At 35.3% G+C, this 12,337-nt stretch overlaps 1 pseudogene; it reads left to right on the top strand.

Annotated features, from left to right (window-relative positions):
- The first annotated feature begins 1,087 nt into the window (after positions 1 to 1,087).
- On the top strand, positions 1,088 to 1,473 carry LOC141489959 (small ribosomal subunit protein uS8-like; annotated as a pseudogene).
- The last annotated feature ends 10,864 nt before the right edge of the window (positions 1,474 to 12,337 follow it).

Below are 12,337 nucleotides of genomic sequence, written 5' to 3'. Positions count from 1 at the left end.
GCTGCAGAGTTTTAAAAATTAAGAAGCTGTCTAAATGAATTACTTGGGATTGAGTTTTCCAGTATATTTATTCCAAATCATTTAATTCAGTCTCCACAGACAGTGGTTATTTGCATAAATATAAAACACCCTTGCCTCCATACAGTGCCACTGAGCTAAGGTTACAACCCCTTCCTTATAGGAGAGGCCCAAATTCATTGGGAACTGGCTTCCCAATGAGGTAGGAAATGAGTAAGCAAGAACTCAGAAGACATTACAAGTTGAAGTTTCTTACTAGATTTAAAAGTAATTTATCATTAATAATGAAATAGCTTTACCAAAATAATGCTTATAAAAATAGTTATAAGTTCCCTGGTCTTAGTAAGTTTTGCCAATAATCTTTATAACTAATATTCAGAAGTAAGTGCATTGGGAAAAGAGATTACAATCATGTCAGGAACAGAAAAAAATAATAGTAAGCAGAGCCTCAGATTCAGTGATTCCAACAATCTATTCCATGACTCTAAATTATTTTTTGTTAACATACTCATAGAACAGTGATTGTATTATTCCTAAAGTCCTGCTTTTTCTTCTTTCTGGTTCCTAAATTTGAATTATCTTCTATTTATCACTCCATTTGCTATCCAATTATCCTAAAAAAGATATCCTCTTCCATGATTTCCCATTAGTCATCATCTCCTCTTATGATACAAGGAAAGAAAAAAAAAACACATAGAGTTAGTGGGAGAGGGCACAGATCATGGGATCCTAGATTCACTCTGTCAATAAGCATGTTCCAGGAACTGTACTAAGTGCTGAGGATAAAAGCAAGGCAAAAACCCAGTCCGCCCCACCCTCGTCCTCAAGGAGCTCACCATCTATTGGAAATACAACCTTCTAATAACTAGATACATTTCTCCAATCAATAATGATTTAGAGTATTAAGAGCAAAATAAGTAAAACCAAAAAAATATTGTATATAGTAATAGCAATAGTTTTAGGAAAAACTTTAAATGAATAAGTCATTTTGACTATTATAAATATCCAAATTAGATATCTCTCCTCACTCACCCATCTTGTCCTCTTTCCTCCATCTTGCAGCGCTGCCACCATGGTGTGCATGAATGTCCTGGCAGATGCTCTCAAAAGCATCAACAATGAAGAAAAGTGAGGAAAATGCCAGGTTCTCATTAGGTCATGCTCTAAAGTAATCGTCTAGTTCTTAAGTATTATGATGAAACATGGTTACATTGGCGAATTTGAGATCATAGAGCAGGAAAAATTGTTGTGAACCTCACAGGCAGATTAAACAAGTGTGGCATAATCAGCCCCAGATTTGATGTTCAATTGAAAGATCTGGTAAAGTGGCAGAATAATCTGCTACCATCCCATCAGTTTGGGTTCATTGGGCTTGCATCCTCAGCTGGTATCATGGACTGTGAGGAAGCAAAACAAAAACACACAGGAGGAAAAATCCTGGGATTCTTTTTCTAAGAGTATAAAGCATATATATATGTGCTTTATACGCTCTCTCTCTCTCTCTCTCTCTCTCTCTATATATATATATATATATATATATATATATATATATATATACATATACATATATATAATGCTCCAGTGAACAAATAAATGAATAAATAGATAAATAAATAAATAAATGCCCAGATTAACAAAAAATGATTATGAAAATGCTATCTTCATTCAGAGAAAGAACTGATAAACAGAAGTATATATATATAATTACTTTACAGATATATAATTATATATATACATATTAGTTGCCAATGATAGTCATCTATATGAAGAGGGGAGGGAAGAAAAAAATTTACATGATAATTTTATTATACTTTTTTAAAAGGGATAGCAAGCTGTACATAATAGATTTACAGTTTTATGTGTAATTATCTTTTTATTATACTGTTATAGAATGCTTGTTTTATTCCATAAACTAAAGAATTTTAAATAACTATATACAAGATAAAAAGGAAATAATCAACAGAGGGAAAGGCACTAGAATTAAGAAAATTGGACCTTATCTAGTCTAGTCACTATTTTACAGATGGAGAAATTGAGGGTCTCAGAAAGAGGTTGATTTGTCCTAGATCACACAGTGGAAGAGCCAGTATTTGGACCTTGGTTAATCTTAATGATCTTCAAGCAAATGAAGGGTTACTACTGCATAAGCAACTATTATCTAACTCTATGTATGATATAACAAAAAAGAACTAGAATAAAATGCAGCATGGAAGACTCCAATTAGATAGAAGAAGTCATTTCTAAAAATTGTGATTTTTAGAAGCTTTATTCAAGGAATCATGAAATCTCCTTTATTAGAGGTCTTTAAAAACAAAAGAGAAAGTTTCATATAAGATGATCCTGTCTTAGATAGAAGAAATCATTTCAAAGTTATCTTATTATGTAATTTTGCTATCCCTTATATTTTATTTTTTTTTCCTTAAGGATTTGCCTCTCTCAACACATTCAACTTAGATCAATGTATAGCATGGAAACAGTGTAAAGACTAACAAACTGCCTTGGGGGGGGAGGGGGGAAATTGAAAATTTTTTTAAGAAAAGAAATCATTTCCAAATAGTAATTTTTAGATGCTTTGTTTAAGGAATTATGAAATCTCCTTTACTAGAGGTCTTTAAAACAAAAAAGAAAGTTTCATATAAGATAGTCCTGCCAGAAGGCAAAGAAATTATTAACCTAATAAACTCTGGAGATTTCTTTCATTTCTATTTTTCTCTTTTCTTTTGCTTCTTTGGTTTTTTAATTCCTATGGGCCAAGGGGATTTTTCTTCTCTAACACTACGTGTCATAACCTCATCAATGGGGCTAGGAAAATCCCAAGAGAAACACCTTTGACAAACCTAGAAACATAATTTACTTGATTCAGAGCAGTAGGTAGGGTTAAACGTATTGTGTTCTTCAGCAGGACCCCATTGGTAATTTGAAAATAAGTAAAATATCAGTTATTAATGAATGAAACCAACTTGTCATAGAAGCTGCTCCTGCCTGGAGGTCATCAAAATGAAATCAGGAACCAAGCAGAGCAAGTCAAAGCAAGAAGAGTAAATGCCTCTACAACCAAGAATGGAGAGGAAAGGGTGGGGAGAGGGAGGAACCTACCTAAATCACTTGAATATGGATGAAAGGTAAAAATTTCCTGCCAAGCTGAAAGGGGAGAGAAGAATTGACTGTCAGGAAATGAAACAGCCTTGATCTCTGAAACAGAAAGGAACCTGTCGGCTTTAGCAAAATTCATAATAAGCAATCTTGTCACCAAGCAGTTGGAGGTCCCTGATAGCTGCATAAGAGCACTTGGTTGTTACTAAGTGAGAGTAATGAATTCAAAGAGAGGAGAGAGTTGAGATCACTCAGGCTGCCAGTCTGCTGTGTCTAGAGTCCTACCACCTGGGTTCATCTTTTTGGCACATCCTAGAACTGATTTGTGAACAGATAGTGAACTAAAAATCAAAAGAGTAGCAGGCTTTCTTCCCCCCCCCCCCCCCCCCCCCCCCCCCCCCGTGTGCTATGGGTTTCTCAATTCATAAACATCATTTGGAAAAATTAATCAGAATTAACAATGTGGGTATTTATCTAGGGAAAATAATGGATAAGGAAACAAATTTTTTTTCAAGGTATAAATTCTTAAGCTCCAAAATGTCTATTAATAATGATAAAATTAAAAGAGAGTTGAAGCTTAAGTCATAGAACCTGAGTTTGGATTCTGGTTCTGCCACTTTCACCTGGGGCAAACAACAATTATAACAATAATAACCATAACAATAATTAGCATTTATATAGTACTTGAAAGTTTGAAAAATGCTTTGTAAATGGTACCTCATTGATCCACATGTCAACCTCTAATGGTAGGTGTTGTTATCATGTCCATTTTAGAGATGAGGAAACAGAGGCAGATAAGACGTCAAGTGATTAAGTGATATTTACAAAGTGACTGAGACTAGATTTGAACTCAGATCCTTCTGACTAGTGCTTTACCCACTGTTAACATTTCTTCATCAGTAAAATGATGAAGTTTGACTAGCCGACCTCTAAACAGTTAGTGACTGGAGCAAACTAGTTTGAACTCAAGTAGATCCAAATTGGTTTATACTGGTTTGAATTTCTTATTTGAACTGGTTTATATTGGTTTGAAAGGGTTTGAACTAGTCAAAATTTGTTTAGACTGGTTTGAACTGGATTGAACTGCTAAAACTTGTTTGAACTGATTTTTTAAACTTGATTAAATTTGTTTTAACTGGTTCACACTGTTTTTAAATAATTTGCACTGGATTAAACTAATTTGAACTGAATTTTATAGAATGAAAGTGCTTTGCACTAAATTGGTATGAACTGGATTAAATTGACTTGGATTTGTTTGCATTGACTAAACTGATTTTTACTAAATCAAACTATATAGTATGAAATGCTTCTAAATGTTTGAACTGGTTTCTAACTGGTTTGAACTTGGTTTATTTGAATTAAGCTGGTCTTGATTGGATTTACTGGTTTTTCATTGCTTTGAACTAGATAAAATTGATTTTAACTGTTTTAAGCTGTGTTAAGTGATTTTAACTAGTTCATGTTTCAACCTAGTTTTAACTGAATTAAACTGTTTTAACTGGTTTTAACTGGTTTCAATTTATTTGAGCCGGATTAAATTTGTTTGAAGTGATTGAACAGGTTTAAAATGGTTTGCACTATATTAAATTGTTTAGAACTGATATGAACTTGTTTTAATTTGTTCAGGTGACTTGAACCAGTTTTAACTGGTTTTGTTTTATTTTTGAACTGTTTCATTTTGTTTGAACAGTTTTGTACTGGGTTTAACTATTTTCTACTGGATTGAACTGGTTTGCATTGGATTAAACTGGTTTTTGGTAGTTAAATGGCACAGTAGTTAGTATCAGGTCTGGAAGGAGAAAGATCATCTTACTGAGTTCAAATCTGGCCTCACTCACTTACTAGCTGGGCAAATCACTTAACCCTGCTTGCCTCAGTGTCTTCATCTGTAAAATGAACTAGAGAAGTAAATGGCAAGCCAATCCAGGATCATTGTCAAGAAAACCCCAAATGGGATTACAAAGAGTCAGCACAATTAAAATGACTGAACAACAACTACACTAAACTTAGATTACATCTATTTCAAAAATTCCTTTAATTTGGAACATATTTTCATATAGAAACAATATTCTAACTGATATATTTTTATGATTAATTGGAATCTCTTATGGTCCACATAAATCTATTTAATATCAATGTGGTTGAATTATAGATTTGTAACCCCTGTGTCAGAGACTTTGTCCTAACATAAGAGGGCTTTATAAACAATGGGGAGGGGCTTTTCATTTTTCTAGTTCATTCACATAATATGGGAACTTCAATATTTAACCCCAGGGTTACAGTTAATGTATTCATCACCTCCTCTTACAAGTACACAGGTTCACAAGGCACAGAACATTAACAGATTTATTTTGCCATTCAAGATAAGGAAATAGAACTTTCAGCAAGACTCATAGAAAAGCAGTAATATTCCAATGACCAACCTTTCCTCAGAAACCTATAAATCTCAGTCACAGAATTTCCTGGGGTTAAAATTCTAGCAGGGGGTTATTCCCTGACTTTAGAACTCTCCTCCATTGCTCTTCTGGCTGACTGTGAAGCATAGTTTTCCATTAGTTAACACATCCAGCTACACTTAACACATTTTGGTTGTGTCTATACCATATCACAGCTTCCCACAGTGGTCCTGATTTTTGTCTCTAAAATTACTGGCCACCTGTATAATGCATTTCAAAAATACAGTTTCAGATGATTCTTTGTAAATGTTTCTCTATATCCCATAAACAGGTCTGTCTCTCTCTCTCTCTCTCTCTCTCTCTCTCTCTCTCTATCCAGTTCTATTTTAGCTCAGATTGAATTATCATCGTTTAATATCTCCTCTCCCCAAGTGGACCTCCTGACTACATCAGAATATCAAATCCATCTAGAGACTTCAATTTCTTCATCATCTCTCAGTGTTCCATGATACATTGTCCCTTGAGTAAATTAGTAAAGTTACATTCAAATTACCTAAGGCAATTTCTTAAAATATTTAGGGGATTGATGAAGAGCAACTCACTTCCCTACATGCTAAAAAGAAAAAGAAAAAGTTCTTTCAAAGTATACCAGATATATGGATAAAGATCACACCAATTAGAGACATTTGTTTGCATGATGTTTGTCCTTCATTCTCAAAGAAGACCATGACATCAGGGGAGGTGATACCATAACAGGCTTGTGAATTGGGTTGAGTGGGGTGGGGAGGGGTGCTGTGCTAAGTCACCAATCTTACTTTCTCCTCCAGAGTCATCTGGATTCAGTGGCCAGATATGAATCAGGATACTGGAGATGGACCTGGATGTAAGGCAATCAGAGTTAAGTGACTTGCCCAAGGTCATATAGCTAATAAGTGGCAAGTGTCTGAGGTTAAATTCACACTCCCATCCTCCTGACTCCAAGGACAGTGTTCTATCCACTGCGCCACCTAGCTGCCACAGATATGCTTACTACAGTAATACATATATATATATATATATATATATATATATATATATATATATAGTAAACTTTCTATGTACTTTTATATTTTTGTCATTCTCCCCATAAGGCAATATAACACCCAGAATCAAAATTGCCAAATCAAAAGAACATTGCCAAGTCAAAAGCCTCAATCACTGCTTCCTAGAATATCATGTTACTCTTTGCTTTTGCCAAAGAGTCTGTGTACCTCCTCTGTAACTTATGGTCACCTGTGCCTGTCCTCCTATTCTATGTGTGCATTGGGTTGGATAAAAGGCATCAGGAAGAACTAATTTCTGGGATGAGGTCATAGGTAGATAGTATACATCAATCTATCCAAAAAAACTGGTTCAATTTAGACAGAAGTATCATTTGCCCTCCTTTCTCAAGGATTTCAGTAAGTAGATTACATTCTTCCTTTTCATTCCAAATCTACCCTTATATTAAAGGACTTCAACATACATGTTAATGTTCTCTCAAACACCCTGGATTCTCAGTTAACCAAATCCCTTAATTCCCAAGGCTCAAGCCTTCATTTCATATTAGCTATACCTGAAGATGATCATAGCCTTGATCTTATTATCTTCTACAAATATTCTTCCTCAATCAAGAATTATGAAATTCTTCCCTCTGATATAAATTCCTACCATTCCAGATTTCCCTATGATTCCTTAATCCCAAACCTATTTTTCTTCTTTTTCTATCTTATTTCTTTTCCTTATTAGTGTTGACCTTACATATTCAACTTTACACTGCATTCTACTCTCAAATAGTCCTATCTTGACTTTAGCCTTGCCATATCCAAATCCTTAGAAATGACTTCACAATCCCTCTTCTTTCATTTACTTCCCAAATCCTTGCAATTTGGCTTTCAAACCTATCATTCAAATTCAATGATCTTTTCTCTGTCCTCATACTTATCAACTTTTCTAAACTATTTGACATGGTTGATTCCTTTCATCTCCTTTCTGGATTTTATGACCCTCATTTCTTTTGGTTCTCCTCCTTAAATAACAGGAGTATTAAGAACCTGTCTAAATACTCCTCTGTCTCCTTTGTTTACATAGTCCATGTCCTCTTTGGATGTATAGTTAGGGCACTATGAGTGCACCCAAAGTCACTCCTAGGTCTCCTTCTCTTCTCTCTACACAGTCTCTCTTGGTGACCTCAAGAGAATTTATGGTCCAACTATCATTTTTATACAGACCATTCTAAAACTATATGTCCAGTCTAAATTTCTTCCCTGAGCTCCAAGGCCACAAAATTACTTGCTTTTTTGGACTTTTAGAACTGGATTTCCAATAGACTTCTCAAATTTAATTTATCCAAAACAGAATTCTTTTCCTTTCCTCCCCATCCCACCCAAAAAATCACCACATTTTCTAACTTCTGTATTTCTCTTAAGGGCATCATGATCCTTTCAGTCACAATGAGGTACCCTTCAAAGTTGAAGTAAATAAATGTTGATAATTCATCCTCTCTCATCCCCAATAGTCAATCAAATACCAAGTCGTATTCATGCTACCTCCACAACATCTTTCACATCTGTCTTTCATCAAGTTCTCATCACCTACTAATTTATCTCCCTGCCTGAACCCCATATACTATACAATTGACAAATTGATATTCCTAAAGCATATGTTCAACTATATAACTCTTGTACTCACAAAGTTCCACTGGCCACTCAATGCTCTAATAATGAAGGTGAGATCCTCTGTTTGTCATTGAAATCTCTTCACAACTGGTTCCAGCTTACCTTTTCAAAAAATATTATGTATAATTCCCCTTTGCATACTTTGGTTTAGTCAAACTGACCTAGTAATTAAGCCTCACTCCCAACATTTTCTCTCCCATCTCCTTAACTGTTCAAGGACTGCCCTCCCCATGCCTAGAAAAGATTCTCTATTCCTACTTCTTATAATCCTTAGCTTCCTTTTAAGCTTGCTCAAGAGCTACACACCACTTCCTTTATAATGCCTTTCCAGATATTTGTCCCACCCTCAGTTGATAGCCCCTTCTCAAAGCAATCTTGATATTACTTTGTATTTATTTTTTACATATTTAATATTTACTTATACGTGTAAATTCAGTTCTCTTTGTTTGATTAACAGCTCCTTAAGGAAAGGAACAGTTTTCATTTTTTCTTTGTATCTTCAGCACCTAGGATAGTACCTGGTCCAGAGTAAGCACTTAATAAAAGCTTGGATTAACAAATAATGGATTGATTGACTGAACAGCTTGGTGAGATTGATGCTATTATTATCTCCATTTTATATATGGAAAAACTGAAGCTAAGAGAGGTTAAGACACCTGCCCAAAGTCATACAGCAAGTATATTTCTAAGACAGAATTTGAACTCAGGTCTTCCTGACTTCAAGTCCCTTTATCTACTGCTTTATGAGAGGATGCTAGCACTAGCAATAAAATCATTTTGCTTCACACAAGACATGCAGTTTAAGGGAAATCAAAATCAATTCCAAGACTAGTTAGAACTTGCACAGTTTTAGCCTTTCTACAGAGCATACTGCATCAATCTCATCCACAAGAGAGTTTGAAAAAACAGGAAAAAATGTTGTTGGTTTTAATATCTGCATATTACTATAGGAAAAAAAAATGTTGTTTCTTCATAGGATATCAGGCTATCAAAAACTGTTCTAGCATGAAATTTAGCAACCATTTCCAAAGGGTCTATTGCATTATAGCCAGCCGGACTAAGCAACAATTCCCTTTTCTAAATATTGTCACACTGGTATCTGAACCCTCCCAGCTGGATTGAAGCCAAAACTATAAATAGTTATAAACAGTGAAACTAATAGAGGGACCATCACTAGGGAATCTAGGGAATGGTAAACCAGAATGAATCCCTGTCTTTGGGTCTTGGTATTTTTATTTTTATTTGGGGAGGTGGGGGAAGGGGAGAAGATGCTGTGGAGTGGATTTCTATTTCAGATAGGAGTACTAAGAAGCCAAGGAGATTGCCAAAGATGTGAGAAATGTAGAGGGAGGGTCCTTTAAGGAGAAGAAGGTAAGGTGTAGACTCTGACATGTTTCTGCAAAATTGGAAAGAGCTTGAGAAAAAAGCACACATACTCTAAACTAAGAAAACTCATGCTGTGAAATTCTTCTTTGGACCATCTGCCATGTTACCCTACATCTGGCTTTTGAATGCCAATAAAAGTAACTGTCTATATTTACATTATAGACCTGACAGTAAAAATTCTCTTCCCATAATCAGCACTCTTCTCCCTTTGAAGTCTCCCCTCACACCACCCTCCTTCTGGATCCTCCCCCATGCTCTCTGGTTTAGGGCTGACTGAAGATGAAGAATCCTATAGCTTGAAAGATTTCCCCTTACTGCTACTGACAGCTATTGTAGATCTTAAAGTATGCCTACTGAGAAACACACACACGGACTGAACCCCTATAGGGGGAATTCAACCAGAAAGTCATACTTGCTAAGGAATATCAGATAATTTCATTCAGCAAACATCTGTTAAATACCTACCATGTGCAAAGGACTAAAAACAGTTAAATGGTATAATGAGAAGAATGCTAGACTTGTAATTCGAAAAGACAAGTTCAAATCCAGGTTCAACACTAACTAGCTGTGTGACCCTGGGCAAGTCATTTAATGTGCCTCAGTTTCCTCATCTGCAAAATGGGGCCAATAATAGCACCTCTTAGAAATTTTGTAAAGATAAAGAAATAATCATTGTAAAATACTTTACTAATCTTAAAGTACTACATAAATTCTATGTATTTATAATATTATTATGCAATGCACTCAAGATAAAAACAATCCTTAGCCTCAAAAAGCTTATATTATATTAAGGGATACAACATGAACACAGAAAAGTAACTGCAAAATAATTTAAGGAAGGAAAGACTGCTAACAACAAGAAAGATCAGGAAAAGCTTCCTAAGGACCTCAGTTAACAGCTGAAGCTAGCCACATAAAAGAAATGGAGGTATGTCCCCCAGGTATGGCATAGCAGCATAGAGACAAATGATTAAATGATCTAGTTCAGAGACAAACTAGCAGTCCTGTTTAGATGGAACCTACAGTACCCCAAGGGCAGCAGCATGAAGTAACTGGAAGGCCACACACATTTTTTCCAGACTTGACCTGGCAGAGTTTCCCCTCATTGGCAAGGCTCCCATATACCTCCCTAAATATAGGGTGTGAATTTCTCCCCCACCCAGTTAAATGCCAAATGGGTTTCCTAAACCTTATAACAATATGTTCTCCTCTGAACCAAGAGAACAAAGAATCACAGAAACCCCATGATTGATCCAATCAATTCAGCAAAGAAAAATCAATCAAAGTTTCCAGAGTCTTGGAGAAGTATGCTATCCATTTATGAAGAAGCAACTGATCAACCAATGGCAAAGTACACACTTTAGGATTATTCATTCATCCATTCAACAAACATTTGCTAAACACTTATTATACTCAAGGCTCTATATTAATTGGTAGTGGAAATTAAAAAATGAATAAAACAGTATCTCAGGACTCTTAGCATAATAAGGAAATTACAATTTTGGTAGCCAGGTGGACATCAGGTTTGGTATCATGAGTTCAAATCTAGTTTTAGACACTTAACTAGCTGTGTGACCCTGGGTAGTCACCTCACCTTGTTTGCTTCAGTTTCCTCATCAGAAAACTGAACTGGAGAAGGAAATGGTAAATCACTCCAGTATTTTTGCCCAGAAAACCTCAAAACAAGATCATTGTGAATGACACATGAGTTACAATTCAAAAATAACTATTTCTGTGGAATCATTCCCATTTTTAATCAGTATCATTTTTGACCATGAAGATACACCTTCTGAATAGCTGGCATGATTGGGGGTATATTTTATAGCCAAGAACAGAACAAAATTAATTAACCCAAGCTTAAATTCTTTAGCATGCTACTCGAGCGAGTCACCTAAACAACCAATGCATCATTCTTTAACAGATGACTGTTAAAAGCACTTAGAAGATTTTAAGATTTGGTGAAAGTAACTATCAGAAGCTTATGCTAAAACTCTAGTAATACCCAGCAAATCTCGAGAACAACTAGAGGCCTTTAGATGTTGGTCTGGGTTAAGACTGTGTCCATTTATCAGTGGAAAATAATCTTCCCTGTTGTCTCCCTATACTGTGCACTGGAAACTTATTCCTTCCAGTCTGAAACTTTTCCAGTTCAGCATATAGATGGGCACCCAAAGAGAGAACACAGCCTATATGATCTCTAATCAGTCAACAAACATATATAAAACACCTACTGTTTCAGGCACTATGTTAAGAGATGGCTACAAAGAAAGACAAGCCAATCTCTACTCTTAAAGAGCTCATGTCTAATGAGAAGTCAATATGCAAACAACTTTGTACAAACAAGAATTATACAGGATAAAATTGAGGTAATCAACAGAGGGAATATAAAAGATTTCTTAAAGAAAGTTAGATTTTTAACTAGAACTAGAAAGAAGTAAGTAGGTGAGAATGAGGAGGAAGAACATTCCAGGCATGACAGCCAGCCAGTAAAAAGGCAGAAGACAGAGTGTCTTGTTCAAGGAACAAAAATAAGGCCAGTATTGTAGAGTAAATGAAGTGAATAAGGTGTAAGAAGACTGGAAAAGTAGAAGCACCATTAATTTGTCTTGAAAGTTTGCCACAATTGTCATATGAAGGCTTCAGGATTCAAGTTAGTCTTGTGTCTGTCTCTACTTTCCTAAAGAAGTAGGCTAGGAATATTGCTAATCCCCAATCAATTCTTAAATCAATTCTCACTTTCTTCTTTTG

This window comes from Macrotis lagotis, chromosome 5 (assembly GCF_037893015.1).
Source record: "Macrotis lagotis isolate mMagLag1 chromosome 5, bilby.v1.9.chrom.fasta, whole genome shotgun sequence".
Lineage (NCBI taxonomy): Eukaryota > Metazoa > Chordata > Mammalia > Peramelemorphia > Peramelidae > Macrotis > Macrotis lagotis.
This window is presented reverse-complemented; position numbering and strand designations above follow the sequence as displayed.